The 17,456-nt window shown below is 42.9% G+C and overlaps 1 protein-coding gene across 4 annotated transcripts in view; it reads left to right on the top strand.

Moving 5' to 3' along the window:
- Nucleotides 1-9,939: 9,939 nt before the first annotated feature.
- LOC121859985 (mast/stem cell growth factor receptor kita-like) overlaps nucleotides 9,940-17,456 on the top strand; it is a 41,641-nt gene continuing 34,124 nt past the window's right edge. For 2 of the 4 annotated variants that reach the window (XM_042357003.1, XM_042356975.1), the window contains exons 1-2: nucleotides 9,945-10,081; nucleotides 12,667-13,003. The gene's annotated coding sequence lies outside the window, so the exon portion shown is untranslated. Of the gene's footprint in view, nucleotides 10,082-12,666; nucleotides 13,004-17,456 lie in introns of all 4 variants that reach the window. The other 2 variants (XM_042356993.1, XM_042356984.1) reach the window with 2 other exon arrangements.

Here is a 17,456-nt window from a genome sequence, read left to right as displayed (position 1 = left end):
GAAACGAACACACCCCGAGCTGTAAAGACGCCGCCAATATTGCGAAAAAGGTCAACAAACGGAACGATAATAGTGTCAGTGTAAGACGATCTCTTCCGCTCTGGTAACGCAACAGTGAAAACAAAACGTGTATCAGGCAGGCAAATCGGACGCCAGGGCAGCCACACAGATAGACTAATTGATTGATTGATAGATCGATGGAGAGAGAGAGAGAGAGAGAGAGAGGATCATGCATATTTCATCACTATAGCACAATACTCTGATGAAATGTGCAAGTCTCTCTCTCTCTCTCTCTCTTTCCTACAATTTCCTCTCTTGTTATTAAATCAAAATCAAACCATCTCGTTCGTCTGTTTTTTTTTGTGGGTAAAGGAAAAAAAGTTAATGAGTTATATAAGATTATTTATTTTCTTTCACAATTTAAATGGCCGTCGGCTTGTTCAATGACTCGAGTGGTTCTGTTGGTATCGAAATTCAATACCAGACGCGATTGTGTGTGTGTGTGTGTGTGTGTGTGTGTGTGTGGTACTAATATTTCCGTAAAGATGGAAGAAGAGAAATTCCTGGAAAAAGCGGCATCCTGATTGGTTGAGAGTGTACACAAACGTCATCGTTATCTCCACCAATGAGAGGCGCCCACGTAACATGTTATTATACTTCACCTGGAATATGATTGGTGGAATATTTTGTTAGATCTGTAATGTGATTGGTGGAAAATTGACTGCTGGATTTGTTTACGTGTTTTCTGTGTTGCGTGTCTGTGTTGTGTGTCTGTGTGTGTGTCTGTGTTGCATGTCTGTGTTTGTCTGTGTGTTTGTCTGGTTGCGAAACATAATGTATAGAAAGTTATTTATCATATTCAAGCACACACACACACACACACACACACACACACACACACACACACACACACACTTGATGGTGTACACTTGGGAGCCGACCAATCTCCGGTAGCCATTACACTGCACTCCCCCTGCTGCTCTTTCTGTCTATCTTCTCTCTGTCTTTCTATCTCTATCTCTCTTTCTCTTTATTTACCTCTCTCTTTATTTCTCTATCTCCCTGTGTTTTTTAAGGTGATGGTAGTTGTGGTGGTGATGGTGGTAGTTGTGGTGGTGATGGTGGTAGTTGTGGTGGTGATGGTGGTAGTTGTGGTGGTGATGGTGGTAGTTGTGGTGGTGATGGTGTGGTAGTTGTGTGGTGGTGGATGGTGGTAGTTGTGGTGGTGATGGTGGTAGTTGTGGTGGTGATGGTGGTAGTTGTGGTGGTGATGGTGGTAGTTGATGGTGGTAATGCAAGCATGACGGCTATAGTGGTGATGAGTGATAGTGGTGGTGATTGGTAGTCTGCGATGATTGCTGTTGTGGGTGACTTGCTGTTTTGATGACTTAGTGATGGTGATGAGTTGATGTGGTAATTGGTGAGTTATAGTGTATATGATTGGTATGATGGTGGTAGTATGATTTGGTATGATAGTAAGAGGTTCCCAGGCACATGTACGCAGACCTGAGGATGAGGGAGGAGAGTAACACACAGAAGAACAACATCTATTCTTGTAACACACACACACAGACGCACACACAACTCAGACGTACATGCATGTGCGTCAGGTGTACATATATGAGTGTATGATTCTTATGAACACACACGCACACACACACACACACTCACATATATATATATATATATATATATATATATATATATATATATATATATATATATATATATATATATATATATATATATACAACAAAGCTGGCAATTAAACATATATACAGTACACGTAAAAGTAGTCAATATACACACACGCGCTGAGACACACACACAGACATACGTTGTTGCTTAACACACACACAGACAATAAGTTCCTTCAACACAAGACAAGAATTATTCCTTGACGAAAATCTTTCCTTATAAGGCAAGTGTAAGCGAAGGGGTGAGAGAGAGAGAGAGAGAGAGAGAGAGAGAGAGTAATGTATATTGATCTATTTATTAATCTATTTAACTTTATTTTTGCTTAGTTACTTACCTGTCTGTCTGTCTGTCTGTCTGTCTGTCTGTCTGTCTGTCTGTCTATATTGAAAAAACATGTTAACTTTATATCCCCAAAGAAACCAGTGACGTCACCTTAAGTCACAGTGACGTCATCGGGTCAAACACTACGACCCTTCCTGTACTGAACTACTTGTACTACCTCAGATTATACCCACCCACCCACCTCACACCCACCCACCCACCGACCCACCCACCCACCTGGCTCTGGGCTGACGCGTGCTAGTGGTTGAGTTACATAGTTATATTTTAATAACTTTATTTAGGAGTCAGTCTTAGTTTAGTTATGTCGTGGCACTGTGGCCGTTGGCATTCCTTAGTGCCACGCAGGTCATGAAAGGAGGTGAGATCTTTACAACACAAATTCCTATCTCCTCCCTAGCCCTCCGCCCCCTCCCGCCCCCTCCCTCCCCCCTCCCAAACTCCCATCTCCTACCTCCTAATCTTCTCTCTCTCTCACTCTCATAAACTCTCATCTCTCCCCCATTTTCTCCTCCTTCCTCCCTCGTCTCCCATATTTCCATCTCCCCTCCCTATTATCGTCCCTCCCCTCCCCATTACCCTCCCTTCCCCATGTCACCCCTATTTATGGTCAAGGACAACTTCTCAAAAGATTAGTCAAAATAATCCTTCCTCATCCTGAACTGTCTGCCTCACACACACACAAATGGCGTCAATTTTACACCAAGACTCTCGACCAAAATCAAGTCTCTCTCTCTCTCTCTCTCTCTCTCACTGAAACAGGAGCCTTAAGTCTCTCAAAAGGTTCCGGAGATAAATAATGTCTCATGCAATTGGAGATGAAAAAACCTACAGCGGCAAGTTTATAAGGTGTAGAGTCTCAGTTTAATTTTGATGTAATTTTTTGGCTACCGTGTTTTGGTCCCTGTGTGAGGCTCTCAGATGTTGGGAACTTGAGAGAATTTTACCCTACGAGTTACTGAGGCTACGTGTGTCCATGTTAACAGGGACATTAATTAAGGAGGTTAAAATATCTTTTTCATAATACGGAATTAATTGATCTATAGTGGACGTTTGAAACAAGTAAGATGTGATAAAAGTTACTCTCTTTCTGAATACAAACCGTGGAGAAACCCGGATTACAGGGCACGGACCAGTAGGCACTGATTAAGGGCACTAATTTCAAGTCAAGAGTTATAGACACGTAATTATAGAGTAAAATTTCACCACGATGGTCCTGACTTGTCCTGCGTTGGCGGCCGAACAGAGAGTCAGTTTATGCTTCCGTGGACTAACCCAACATAGCCTGGCTTAATGTTGTATTATCTGGTTGATATAAAAAAGGTTTTGTTTTTCTTATTGACACGCAACTGTATTTTTATATCTTAAAAAAAATCTACGAAAAATACCGCCATTTTTATATAATTCACAAGAATCGTCTGAATTAGAATGCGTGTAAGAGCTCCGATTCATAAGCGCCGACCAATAAGGGAGTCATTGTAATGCTGACGTCACTCATCGCCAGCCAATCAGCGACCATCAGCTCTCCTTTGGTACCAGTACCAGTCAAAGAAGCTCTTGATGGCGGAACAGTTCCTGATTCACTTGTATTTTTCTCCGATAAATCACCCGGTGAGAATATCGTCAAGCGTTCATAAAGGAGGTGATGATAATTCCCGTTACATTTACACAATAGAATAATAAACTAGACCCCACGTTATTTAGACAAAGGGTAAATATTTATGGCTCCTGACGCACTACGCTCACGAACGCATTCATCATGCATTGTAGCCGAACGAAAACATAAGTATTGCGTTGAGTAAATAAAATCCAGGCGCTGGTTCCTCATCCCAATGAATATATGTATGAGATGAGAAACAGAGATTAAGCCCATTAGTGTGATGAATTGGGAATAGAGTTCAGAGATGTGGATTAATGAGAGAAAGAGAGAGAGACAGAGAGAGAGAGAGAGAGAGAGAGAGACAGAGAGAGAGAGAGAGAGAGAGAGAGAGAGAGAGAGAGAGAGAAAAGAGAGAGAGAGAGAGAGAGAGAGAGAGAGAGAGAGAGAGAGAGAGAGAGAGAGAGAGAGAGAGACAGAGAGAGAGAGAGAGAGAGAGACAGAGAGAGAGAGACAGAGAGAGAGACAGAGAGAAAGGGTTGTAGATAGGAAGGGAAGGGAGGAGGAGAAGGAGGCTACTACCACTACCACTATTACTACTACTACTACCACTATTACTACTACTACTAACCCAACAGCTAAGAAATAAAGCTACAATGCTCCCTTACAGCTATGAATATAGTTGTTGAAGCTAAAATTAGGCGGGTGACAGCGAGGATCATCCTGAATTATAAAGGAAATTCTTTTAACATGAATGATCCGGGTTGTATAAGCGAGGTTGGTGGTTGTGGTAGTGGTGGTGATGAAAGGGGGATGGTAGTAGTAGTAGTGGTGGAATGGTGGTAGTGGTGCTGGTAGTAGTGATGCTGGTGGTAGTTACGATAGCGGTTGATTGGTTCTCTCTATCTCTTACAATATCTCTCTCCTTCTCCCTCTCTCCCTCCCTCCCTGCCCCCTCTCCCCGCCCCTCTCCCCGCCCCCCTCTCCCATCTCCCTCCCCAGCCCTCCCCGCCCCTCTCCCCCCTCTCCCCTCTCCCCCTCCCCTCGCCCCCTCTCCCCCGCCCCCTCTCCCTCTCCCCTCTCCCCTCCCCTCACCCCTCTCCCTGCCCCTTTCTCCCTCGCCCCTCTCCCTCGCCCCCTCCCCCTCGCCCCTCGCCCCTCCCCTCTCCCCTCCCTCTCCCTCTCCCTCTTCCGCAACAGCTTAAGAACACACTTGACAGACGATCACGTAAGTTGGTTTTACGATTCATTTAGTGTGGACGAGTTGTTTATCTACGAGAGAGAGAGAGAGAGAGAGAGAGAGAGAGACTCCTCCTAGTCTCTCTTTCTCACTTTTATTTTTTTTTCTCTCTCTCTCTCTCTCTCTCATCGTTTCTCGTAATTTCTGGGGGTACTACTCACAGGATCTCTGGGGGGGCAGCTACAACAACCCCTCTTGACCTTACTTGACCTCTGGGGTGTTGGCTAAGATAAACGGAAGTGGGTTGCCTCCTTAAGTCGGGAAGGTCATGGGCGTTCTCTCTCTCTCTCTCTCTCTCTCTCTCTCTCTAATCTTCTTCCAACAGTAGTGGAAGATCTGTTTTATGTATGTATGTATGTATAATCTTGTATAAGTGTTGTACAGTATTTACTAATATACATACAAAATACAATATTAACCTTGTGAACATACATACATACATACATACATACATACATACATACATACATACATACATACATACATACATGATACATACATACATACATACATACATACATACATACATACATACATACATAGGTACCAAAAGTGAAGGTGGACTGGCATTTCACAGAACTCGGTAAGTTAACAGAGGGAGGCTGTTGAGGGAGGGGGGTATGAAGAGGGTAGAGAGGGGGAGAGAGGGAGGGGAGAGGAAGGGGAGAAAGAGAAGGGGAAAGGAGGAAGGAGGGAAGTAGTTCTTAAGTTCGAATTTTTAGTTTTTTTTGATGATCAATTTTTTTTTTTGCCCATTGAAGAGTCACGTCTCACGTGTGTGTTGTGTGGTGTGGTGTTGTGTGGTGTTGTGTGGTGTTGTGTGGTGTTGTGTGGTGTCGTGTGGTGTTGTACTGAGACTCTTGACCTAAGGAAACTAATTGGAATCCCACAGAACTGTATTGGGATTTCTTCTTCCTCCTCCTCTTCTGCTCCTCCGTCGCCCCCTCCTGCCTTCTCTCCTACTTACCTTTCTTTTCCTTCTTTACACTCCTCCTCCTCTGCTTGTACATATTATCCTCCTATTCTCTCCCTCCTACACCTTTATTCTCCTTCCTTCCTTCCTTCCTTCCTTCCTCTTCCCTTCTCATATCCTCTTCTACCACCAGCACCTCCTCTTTCTCACCCTCCTTCCCCCTCCCCATCCCATCCCCTCCCCTCCTCCTCATCCTCTTCCAGCTACTAAGATGAAAAAGAATTACAAAATACAGACAGACTGAAAAAATATGCACATAACCAACAACTTTATGATCATTTCGAGAATCTGGTCAGTTCATTACATATAGTGAGCCTGTTGTTGTCAGCGGAACACTCTACACACACACACCCTCTTACCCTCCCTTCCCTTCCCTCCCTCCTTCCTTCCCTCCCTCTGACAGACGCCTTTGAAGGGTGGTATTGTGGCACCCTCTACACTGGCACTCTAATCATGGCACTACTACTGGGGTTTGAGAGGTGCCACAAACAAGTGCCCTTTTTTCGATCCTACTAAGGTAATGCTGGGCACGTTTTACCTCCTCTATCCCCACCACTCCCCACACCTCTCCCCTCTCCTTACCCATCCCTCTCCCCTCTCCTTACCCATCCCTCTCCCCACCCCTCTCCCCTCTCCCCAGAATCCTTAATGATGCTGAACACACTTCCATCTCATCTAATGACTGAGAACAAACTCTAGGTCCTTATCTCTGACATAGAACACACTCTAGTTCCTTATCTCTGACATAGAACACACTTTAGGTCCTTATCTCTGACACAGAACACACTTTAGGTCCTTATTTATATTATAGAACGCACTTTCTCTCTTCACTAAGTACACACAACACACTTTAACCTTCTCCAATGGTACATACTGGTACTTGGGAGTCCTATATTGTTACCTTATATTCCTATTATGTCTCTCGCTGTCTCTGTCTCTCTCTTTTCTCTCTATCTCTCTCTGTTGTTCTCTTTCTCTCTATTTCTCTATATACAGTATTTTTTGTATATATATATATATATATATATATATATATATATATATATATATATATATATATATATATATATATATATATATATATATATATATATATATATATATATATATATATATCCTATCCATCCATCACTCTCTCTCTCTCTCCGTACAATAACAAGATGGTGAACATGATACACTTAACGAAGGAACACCAAGTAACGAGTTGATATATCATGTTAACACTACTATAGCTTTGAACAACAAGTAATTCGTAGATATCTAATTAAGTCGAGATGTTGTTTTTGCGAAGGTTATTACTGATAGTTGTAGGTTATGAAACAGTTGTGAGAGAGAGAGAGAGAGAGAGAGAGAGAGAGAGAGAGAGAGAGAGAGAGTTTTCCTGTTAATAAAATACATGAGCTCGTGTAATATCGTCTTTCAGCAGGATACATAGGCGTGATATCGTGAATGTTACTAACACATAACACATCATGCCTTCAGTGGACTCGACAGGAAAGTCAATAACAGGATTTGGGGCATTAGTATTTTAACCCTTTGAATCCTGGAGTCTTAAGTTATCGTCCTCAAAGGGTAAAATATCGTCCTCAAAGGGTTAAAACACCATCCTCAAAGGGTTAAATTATCCTCAAAGGGTAAAATATCGTCCTCAAAGGGTTAAAACACCATCCTCAAAGGGTTAAATTATCCTCAAAGGGTTAAAACACCATCCTCAAAGGGTTAAATTATCCTCAAAGGGTTAAAATATCGTCGTCAAAGGGCTAAACCACCATCCTCAAAGGGTTAAATTATCCTCAAAGGGTTAAAACACCATCCTCAAAGGGTTAAATTATCCTCAAAGGGTTAAAATATCGTCCTCAAAGGGTTAAAACACCATTCTCAAAGGGCTAAATTATCCTCAAAGGGTTAAAATATCGTCCTCAAAGGGCTAAACCACCATCCTCAAAAGGTTACATAATTATTTCGAGCCGTAGAGTATACACAATATGCCACAGTGTGTACCTGGCCTGACGACCTCTAAAGATTACCTGGTTGTTTGTCTACGGGGTGAGGAAGGTCGTGGAGTGGAGTACCTGCGTCATTAAGGTGGTTGAGTGGTGTACCTGCGTCATTAAGTTGATAGTGCTTATGGTGCCACTATGTAGAAACACTTCACACCAGGATATTGAGACACCCACACCCTCTCTCCCTCTCTCTCTCTCTCAGTCTCTCTCTGTCTCTCTCTTAGTCTCTCTGTCTCTCTTAAGCTCTCTCTGTTTGTCTTTGTCCTTCATTCTTTCTTCTTTCCAAACTCCTACTAATCTTCCCTCCCTCCCTCCCTCCCTCCGTCCCTCCCTCCCTCTCTCCCTCCCTCCCTTCCTCCTCCCTCCTCCTTCCTTCCCCTCTCCTCCCTCCTCCTCCTTTCCTCCCTCCCTCCCTCCTCTTTTTCTTCCCTCTCTCCCTCCTCCTCCTCCTTCCCTCCCTCGCCCTCCTCCTCCCCTCCTCCTCCTCCCTCCCTCCTCCCTCCCTCCCTCCTTCCTTCCTCTCTCCTCCCTCCTCCTTCTTCCCTCTCTTTCCTCCTCCTTCCCTCCCTCCCCTCCTTCCTTCCTCTCTCTCTCCCTCCCTCCCTCCCTCCTCTCTCCCTCCCTCCTCCCTCCCTCCCCTCCTTCTCCCTCCCTCCTCCCTCCTTCCTCCCTCCCTCCTTCCTTCCCTCTCTCCTCCCCTCTCTCCCTCCCTCCTCCTCCCCTCACTCCCTCCCTCCCTCCCTCCCCTCCTCCTTCCTTCTCTCTCCCTCCCTCCCTCCCTCCCTCCTTCCTCCTTCATTCCTTCCCTCCCTTCCTCCCTCCCTCATCCCTCCTCCTCCTCCCTCCCTCCCCTCACTCCTTTACCAGCCCTCAGCTCTCCATCTTTTTCCTCCTCCTTTTATTCTCTCATCCCTCTTCCCTGCTTCCTTCCCTCACATGCCTGTCTGCTTGTCTGCCTGTCTGCTTGTCTGCCTGTCTGTCTGCTTGTCTGCTTGTCTGTCTGTCTGTCTGTCTCTATACTAATCATCATCACCATGTTACTTCACAGTCAATTAGAAAAGGTAAAAAATTATCTTCCGACATATACGGCCATCTGAGAGGGTGAGGGGAGGGAGGTGAGGGGAAGGGGGTGAGGGGAAGGGGGTGAGGGGAAGGGGTGAGGGGAAGGGGGGTGGTTATAAGGTTACTAAGATCTAATATTATCCTGGTGACCAATGAAGGGAAGGTTTTATACAGTGACCTTTCTCTCACTTCCCTTCCCTCTTTCCCTCCCTCCCCTCCTCCCCTCTTTCCTTCCCTCCCCCCTCCCTCTCTCCTCAGTTAACCTCGTTAATCTGGTGTGTAGTGGACAAGCATCGAAAGGTCTTGATACTGTTTTGGTTTCATGTTGTTGTTGTTGTAATGTTGTTGTTATTGTTTTGTTGTTATTGTTTTGTTGTTATTGTTGTTTTTATTTTGTTGTGTTTTTGTTATATTTGTTATTATTGTTTTTGTCAGTGTTGTTGTTGTGTACTGTAGGTGTTGTAGTGTTGCTGTACTTGTTGGGTTGATGTTACTTAATTGTTACTCTTGGTGCTGTGTTACGTCTACTGTTACTTGTACACTATATTTAGCCTGACTGAAGGTGTGTGTGTGTGTGTGTGTGTGTGTGTGTGTTAACTCGTATCTAACTCACATAAGTTTGAAACAATAAAATCATAAAGACGAAATTGGCGTTAAAATTACATATAAACTAAACCTTAACTTAAAAAAAAAATCATCTTTTACGTCAAATAGTGAAAAAAAAACTTACGAACTTTTGAGAATCTATTTTTTTTGTCGTAAATTAAAAGAACATTAAGATACTATTTTAACACAACCTGGGAGACTATTATTTTACCTGAGGTTTTTTGTTTTTTAAGACTCTTAACTTTATGTCGTAACTTATAAGAGCTAGTTAAGGATACGTTATAGTTATTTTATCTTCCGACTGTTTTTGAGAATCCCGGGGTGGTGGTGAATCGAAACAGAGGTCTCAGTCAGCCAGCCAACCATCCCTTCCCCTCGTCCACCCAACCTCCTTTAGTCTCCTCCCCTCAGTTACCGACCAGACAGGGTTGGGTATACACGTCCCTTTCTCCGCTCTTCCTAACTGGTCGAACCGCATCCCTTTGAGTGGTGAAATTGCTTCTCCATTGAGTGTTTAAAACCACGCCTCCTGATTGGCTCAACAGTGGGTTTGGTTTTTAGTGGTAAATTGAAGTTTATTTTTTATTTTGGTGGAACCGTTTTGTGTTAATTGGTGGAATCGTAAAATTGAGAACTTGTGATTAGTGCAACTGCGGTTCCTTAGTTGGTAAGGCGATTCTTCTAATTAATGGAACCGTAAACTGAATCTCCCTCAGTAGGACCACAAACTGAGGCCCTTTGATTGGTGGAACCGTGAATTCTGTGGTAAAACAAACCGTATTATTGGTGGACGTACAAACTGAAAGCTTCTAATTGGTGGAACCGTGATTTTTCAGGTTATTCCGCTTCTCTGATTGGTGGAACTGCGGTTCTTGAGTGGCATATCAAGACTTTCTTATAAGTGAACCGCAGTTGCTGAGCGGTATAGGAGTTGCTGCGGTTATGGAGTAGAACCGCATTACTGATTTGTGGAACCTCGTCTAATAAGTGTTAGAACCGCGGTTGTTAACGAGTGGAACCATTCTTTCTAGTCTTAGTTGATAAAGTTGCCTTGTTATCAGTGGAACCGCGGTGCGTATATAATGGAACCAAAGCCCTCACTAATCGAACCGCGTATGTATTTAATGGCACAATCGGTTCGCCTTCTGGTAGAACCGTGTATTGTGCTTGATAGAACCAAAGAACCATCTCCTCTAACCTGTATATGTCAGGGTAGAACCGCGCCTGTCAATAAAGGACGGGCACCTGTAGAACCGCGGCTTGTTACTAATAAACCGACAAATGTAAGAACCGCACATTGGATCGAATAGAACCGTGACCTCAAATTACCAGAGCCGAGACTCCTAACAAGCCATGTAGTAGAACCCAAATTATCCAATTGATTAACTATTTAGAACCGGTAACTCTAATTGCTTAACTGGCAGAACCGCAATTTCCAACTAGTAGCTGATTAGAACCGCTATTTCTAAACGGTTAACCAGCAAGACGCATCTACTAACCTATGGAATCGCTAATACTAATTTTCAGAACTTCAATAGAACCAGATCTATCATAATGCTCTATTGATAGATTTTTTTGACCAATTTATATTATTATTATTATTATTATTATTATTATTATTATTTCAAACACCGACACACAATTATCTCTATGTATGTATATATGTATGTACGTATGTATGTATGTATGTATGTATGTATGTCTACACGTGCGGCTGGTGGTGATACACAGGATGTTGCAATAGCGGTTGATGTAATGTTGCAATTGGCTCAAAGTGCAACTACCACTACACCAGGACCTTGTGAGGCCTCTACCATAGCGAAGATGTCTAATATTGTATAGAAGATAAGATAGATATGGAGAGATAGAGGACTAGAGAGAGACAAACAGACTGATAGATAGATAGATTGACAGACAACAGCGTGATAATCCCTTAACTTCCAAGGGGGGTATAAAGGAAGTTAGTTATTTACGTTAAGTCTGTGTGTGTGTGTACAGTATGTATGTGTTAGCGTCCATGTGTTGAGAAACGTATATGCATATCACCTATAACCAAATAACCATCAATAAAATATCAATAGTAATAATATCAAGATACTACTCAGAAAAAAATAATAATATTAAACCCGAGTCACAAAATAACAAGACCTGAGCGTCAAATCCTACACGGAAACCACTGAGGCGCGAAGAGGCAAGAGACGACTATTTTATTTCTACTCTCCTTAGAAAAAATTTAACGTCAACAATATAAATAATCGCTGGGGGAAATATACACAAAAATATTAAATTAATAACCTCGAGGCTTTAATAATCGTTCGGAAATATTAAAAAAAAAGTTACGAATATATTTTTTAACTTTTTATTTTCGATTTTGAGGAAGAAATTTATATGAAAAAAAATATTTGAGATGATAAGATTTGATGTAGTGTTAAGAGATTTCACTTTGGTTCTGAGAGACGAAGTGTGTTAGTCTTTTGAAGAGATGAAAGATGTGTTGTGGAGTTGGGTAAATATATATGAATGGAGAAAAGGGGAGAGAAAGTGAGAGAGAGAGAAAGATAGATGGGAAAAGAAAGACACAGAGAGAAAGAGACGGAATAACACAAAAAAAAAGAGACCAATGATGTGAAATAGTTGACCAAAAGTTGAAAAGAATGGAGAGTTCATTAACCAAACCCGGAAATAATAGTTTACGGACAAATTATCGGAGACAAAATTTGTAAAAGGTTTTTGTAGTAGTAGTGGTAGTTGTTGTTGTTGTTGTTGTAGTAGTAGAATTAAATTAGGGTTTGTGTATGAAATCTCTCTCTCTCTCTCTCTCTCTCTCTCTCTCTCTCTCTCTCTCTCTCTCTCTCTCTCTCTCTCTCTCTCTCTCAATAACATCTCCGAAATAGAGTTTGTTCTGCTTGAGACAATAACATGACTTAAAGAACAGCCTCTTAAAAGACCGAGTGTTATAGAGAACAAAATAACTTTGTTATATTATAACTCACTGAAGGAAAGTAAGAACACTTCATTGTAGAGAACATGGAGAACAGAGTGAAGAGAACATAACGCATTCATAATAACAATTGTGTGAACATATTCGGAATGATTTGAACAAAAAAAGAAAGCAATGTACAGTTAAGAACTTTTTCATTACTTACAGAAAACTTTAAAGAACAACCGTAAGAACAAGTGTAAGAGAACAATAGTGAACAGAATCGTGATGAACAAATGTGAACAATTTTAACAATACACCAATACTGCAGAAAAAAAATTGAAGAAAAAACTTAAAGAACAGAACATTTGAACCAGTGTTCTTGTTCATCATCACCACCTCCCTCCCCCACAGAAGAACAGGGTCATTACGCCATCCTTACATCCTTCTACGCCAAGTTACGGGGAGTCCTACGTAGATTGATGAGTCCTGAAGGCAAATTGATCAAAGGATTGACTGGAAGGATGTAAGTGGCTGTCTACTGAGAACATTTTATTTACAGTCGGTGAGTAGAATTTTGTGTTGTGGTGGTGGTAGTGGTAGTAGTGGTAGTAGTAGTAGTGGTAGTAGTAGTAGTAATTGTTATTGTATTATTATTATTAGTATTAATAGTAGTAGTATTATTGAAATTTGTGAATGACTGGTATGTCTGTCTGTCTGTCTGTCTGTGTCTGTCTGTCTGTCTGTCTGTCTGTCTGTCTGTCTCCGTTTATGTGGTTTAACAGATTAGACAAAATCCTGTATACAACGAAGGCAGGTTAAAGAAAACACACACACACACACACACACACACACACACTTGCCGACTCCTTCCTCTTTCTCCTCCTCCCCCTCCTCTTCCTTCCCCTCTTCCTCCCCCTCTTCCTCCTTCCCCTCTTCCTCCACTTCACACTTCAAACATCCCCAGTGAGTTGAAGTTGTGTGTATGTGTGTGGTTACTCCGGGTGTTTGTGTGTGCTTGTATGTGTGTTTGTGTGTGTTCTGTAAAATAGCGACTTGTCCTCCTATGCTTGTTTACACTCCGTACTAATATGAATGACACTGTGTTTGTATATGTTTGTGTGTGTGTGTGTGTGTGTGTGTGTGTGTGTGTCGGCTGATAACTCCATTTGTACAGTGACGTCACCTGTTTTATTTATTTATTTATTATTGTTGTTGTTGTTGTTGTGTTGATTCGTAATGTGAATCTTTACCTGTGATTGGAGATATAAGATTAATTATATAACTGCCTCTCTTAACCAATCAATCCAATATGGCGTCTGAAGTACACTGAGACTTTACTATTATTTCTTATGAATGGAGGATAACAGGACGAAATGGCGGCGAATTAACGGGATAATAAGACTCACAATATGGCGTCAAAACTGCTCAGAGACTAGAGTTAAGGTGGAAGAAATTAGTGTTTTATGAATCGGGGGAAATTTACCTGAGTCCCACTACCTGTGTATACCTTAGTCTAGCTCCAGAAACACTCGTAAGATAATTTCTACGTCACCACGGGCAACCACCATCGCCTGGCTATCAAAAACATCCATAAGGACGCTCCGCCAGACGATCGGCCTCTCACCTACAGCCAACACCAAATTCTACACTGTCTCTGCGGTACCTGAAGGCGATCCATACGTGCCTCTAACAACTGAATCATTTATTACTATAATTAAGATGATCTGACCCTTAATTGTTGTACTGTAGACTATCCGAACCTTCATTAGTGTATAGACGACAAAGGATGATCGATTGCAGTAAATAATTGCATTTTTCCGTCAACCACAAAGGATTTAACACCACAATCCTCTACTATAGACGATATAATCCTCTGTATGTATAGATTATATAACCCTACTATAGATGATTTAACTCTTTATTGGCCAATTATCGATAATATTGAGGCGGGTTTCATCTTTCTGCTGGGGCGGAGGTCGGTGTTGTGTCCGTTAACGTGTCTGTCAGTTCGTCACACACGCGTAAACTCGGATATAATAATAATAATAATATTCTCTTACGGGTGACTTAACCTTAAAATTATAAACGATTTAATTCCACATCGTAAACGACTCCACTTACTATCATAGACGATATAACCTAAACTATAGACGATTTAAGCCTCAGTTGGTTTACTATTAGCGATTTAACTTACCGCTGCTCTTTTTTTTTTTTTACAGACGATTTGATCCTCAGTTATAGGTGATTTAACCCTCTAATACGATAAACTGCGAGTGTTTTATCCCCAATTTCACCGACTGTGGGGCATTTACCGCGTGGGAGAGACTAACCTAACCCCTGTCTTGAAAATGCTGACCAACTCCACTAATTTGAAGCCACCTCTGCTCTCACGGTTGGAGTCGACCAATCAGGGGCTATTTGGAGGTCGTGCTGTTACTACGACCAATCAACGACCACCTCCGATATCACTATGGGAATTCGACCAATCAATGGGCCACTTTTGATCCCGCAAGCTAATAATTTGGCCAATCAACAGCGTGTATCTCGTGGAGTGGAAAAGGGGACGGGGATGATGAGGGTAGTGGGGGAGGGGTTGAGGAGGGTAGGGGTAGGGGTTGAGGGGGAGGGGTTAATATTAAAAATAAAATATCTCTTTTCTCTCTCTCTCTCTTTTTCTCTCTCTCTCTCTCTCTCTCTCTCTCTCTCTCTCTCTCTCTCTCTCTCTCTCTCTCTCTCTCTCTCTCTCTCTCTCTCCCTTTATTCTCTCACTTTCTTTCCGTGTCTTTCAGTATCTCATTCTTGTAAACAAAATGATCCACGTGCAAATAGTTTACATATTTACAAGAATTTTTGTTTTTACTAAATTTACGAAGTTTGGCAACGTTGGTAATTTACATTTTGGGGAAAAACTGTAAAATTGGTTCCGGTGAAATGTGGACATACCTGTACCTGGTTTAGATAAGAGGAAGAGGAGGAAGAGGGGGAGGAAGAGGAAGAGGAGGAAGAGGGGGAGGAAGAGGAAGAGGAGGAAGAAGGAATATTTACAGAAAGGTGATGGAGAATTGGTTATAATATATTAATTAGTCAACCCATACACACACACACACACACACACACACCAAACACACGCACACACACACACACACACACGCAAACACACACACACACGCACACACACACACACGCAAACACACACCTCTACTGGCCAGGGTAATTTCTCCTCAAGGCATCTTCAGGTGACGGCCAGGTAAAAGAGGCCTTGATTACTTGCAACTCACCTGGAGGAATGGAGAGAGGGGGCCTTACCATGTTTTATTTCCACCTTCTCCCTCCTTTTCTCCTCACTCCCCATCTCTCCCTCACTCCCCATCTCTCCATCCTCCCCATCTCTCCATCACTCCCCCATCTCTCCCTCCTCCTCATCTCTCCCTCATATCTCTCCTCACTCCTCATCTCTCCTCACTCATCTCCTCACTCCCCATCTCTCTCACTCTCCCCATCTCTGCCTCCTCATCTCTCCTGCTCCCCATCTCTCCCTCACTCCCCATCTCTCCCCTCCACTCCCCATCTCTCCTCACTCCTCATCTCTCCTCACTCCCCCATCTCTCCTCACTCCCCATCTCCATCACTCCCCCATCTCTCCCTCTCCCTCACTCCCCATCTCTCCCTCCTCCCCATCTCTCCTCCTATCTCCCTCACTTCTTTCTTCATCTCCCTCAGTCACCTCTTTGTCCTCCTCTTTTCATCATTCCTCTCTTTCTCTTCCTCATTTTTTCTCCTCCTCCTCCTCCTCCATCCTCTCCCCATCACCCCTTCTCTCCCCACCCTACTTCCCCAATGTCTTCCCATCCTCCCCTTCAAGCGTCTCTTTCACCCCCAAGTAGTTAACACCCCAAATAGGGAAGTTAACAAGCCAGCGACGTGCGCCATTAAATCTCGTTGGGTAACACCTATAGGGAATGGTCAGCTGTACATCACCTGGAACCTGGACATCAGCTGATCGACCAAAACAAAAACACCTGAATTTGCGACCATTTCACTTCGTCTCGATGGCTAAGAGGGGTGTGTTGTGTAGTGAATGGGGCTCTCTCTCTCTCTCTCTCTCTCTCTCTCTCTCTCTCTCTCTCTCTCTCTCTCTCTCTCTCTCTCTCTCTCTCTCTCAAACACAATATAGATAGAGGAATGAAAATATCATATAACTTTTGCTAAAAAAATCATAAAAAACCCCCCCACAGTTTGTATCATATCCAAGTGATTGCGCCAAAATTAATCACAAAAATCAGTCGTGACGTCATCAGAAGACCTTGGGCTATATAAACTAGTCCCTTCAGATGTATATTAATTAAAACTATTAATAACTTTTCTTTGCTTGCTAACTTTCATTTTAATTTCCACTTGACTACTTCCTCGACAGATATTGCAATATAAAGTTGAAGAATATTAATTTTCAGATGATACTTCCACACGTCCATATTCCTTCCCCTCCTTCCTTCCCTTCCTTCCCTCCTTCCTTCCTTCCCCTCCCCTTCTCCCCCACCTATCTCACAAGCCCCCCTCCACCTCGGTATGTTTTTATGTCTGTCTGTCTGTCTTTCTACTGTGTCTTCCTAGGTAAGTGGGTCTCTCTCTCTCTCTCTCTCTCATCCATCCATCCATCAATCTCTGCCTCTCCTCTCAGCCTCAAGTACCACTGATAGCTGAAGTGGTAGTCAGAAGTCATGCATTAATAAAGTATCTGATTAACATCCTCTTAGGGGTGGGGAGGAGTGAGGGAGGGTGGGGTGAGGAAGGGGGTTTCTTGATCATGGTTGTTGTTCCTGTACACGGCTGGCTAAACATAACCCCTCAGTCCCATCACCCCATCACCCCATCACCCCATCCCCCCTCACCCATCTCCCCATCACCCCTCTCTCCATCTCCCCATCACCCCTCTCTCCATCTCCCCATCTCCCCATCACCCCGTCTCCCCATCACCCCTCTCTCCATCTCCCCATCTCCCCATCTCCCCATCACCC

Source organism: Homarus americanus, unplaced genomic scaffold (assembly GCF_018991925.1).
Source record: "Homarus americanus isolate GMGI-L3 unplaced genomic scaffold, GMGI_Hamer_2.0 scaffold8020, whole genome shotgun sequence".
In the NCBI taxonomy this organism is placed as follows: domain Eukaryota; kingdom Metazoa; phylum Arthropoda; class Malacostraca; order Decapoda; family Nephropidae; genus Homarus; species Homarus americanus.
This window is presented reverse-complemented; position numbering and strand designations above follow the sequence as displayed.